The sequence below is a fragment of the Penaeus monodon genome, chromosome 23 (genome assembly GCF_015228065.2).
Source record: "Penaeus monodon isolate SGIC_2016 chromosome 23, NSTDA_Pmon_1, whole genome shotgun sequence".
Lineage (NCBI taxonomy): Eukaryota > Metazoa > Arthropoda > Malacostraca > Decapoda > Penaeidae > Penaeus > Penaeus monodon.
In genome coordinates this window covers 20,406,726-20,407,234 of record NC_051408.1, presented here as the reverse complement: position 1 = coordinate 20,407,234, position 509 = coordinate 20,406,726, and the positions used below count along the sequence as shown (strand labels likewise).

Here is a 509-nt window from a genome sequence, read left to right as displayed (position 1 = left end):
AATAAAAATTAAGATTACTCATAAGGTTATTGCTTTTATATGATATGTTTTATTGCTCTCTCATAATGCAATGACTTAAAAGAAGAGAAAGAACTAAAATCTGTGAAGGAAATATAATCAGATATTGTAACTGTCACTTTCAATCTTCATGCCTAAATTTAGTGTCCCTTTTTCAAACAAATATTTCAAGAACTAATTATTTTTACACCAGCAACTATGATCGATTTCTTACCTACAGTAGTGAATATATCAATCACTTGATTTCCTAATCAAATTAATGGAGCCATTCTAAAAAGTTATAATTTTGCTTTATATCATTTATAAGAACCCGTACCACAATTTAATCAGTCACACAGACTTGCACAAATTACCATCATATACACTTTAAACTTTCTACTGAAAGTAACCTCTTCCTCAATCATAATTTTAAGCTGATTTGCATTTCTTCTCTTCCAACGCAAGCATTTTCATATAAAATATGAATTTAAACGAGAACATGTTTGAGAAAT

At 28.1% G+C, this 509-nt stretch overlaps 1 protein-coding gene across 3 annotated transcripts in view; it reads right to left on the bottom strand.

Annotated features, from left to right (window-relative positions):
* LOC119587882 (hexosaminidase D-like) overlaps nt 1-509 on the bottom strand; it is a 29,841-nt gene that overhangs the window by 3,098 nt on the left and 26,234 nt on the right. The gene's annotated exons all lie outside the window — the stretch shown is intronic.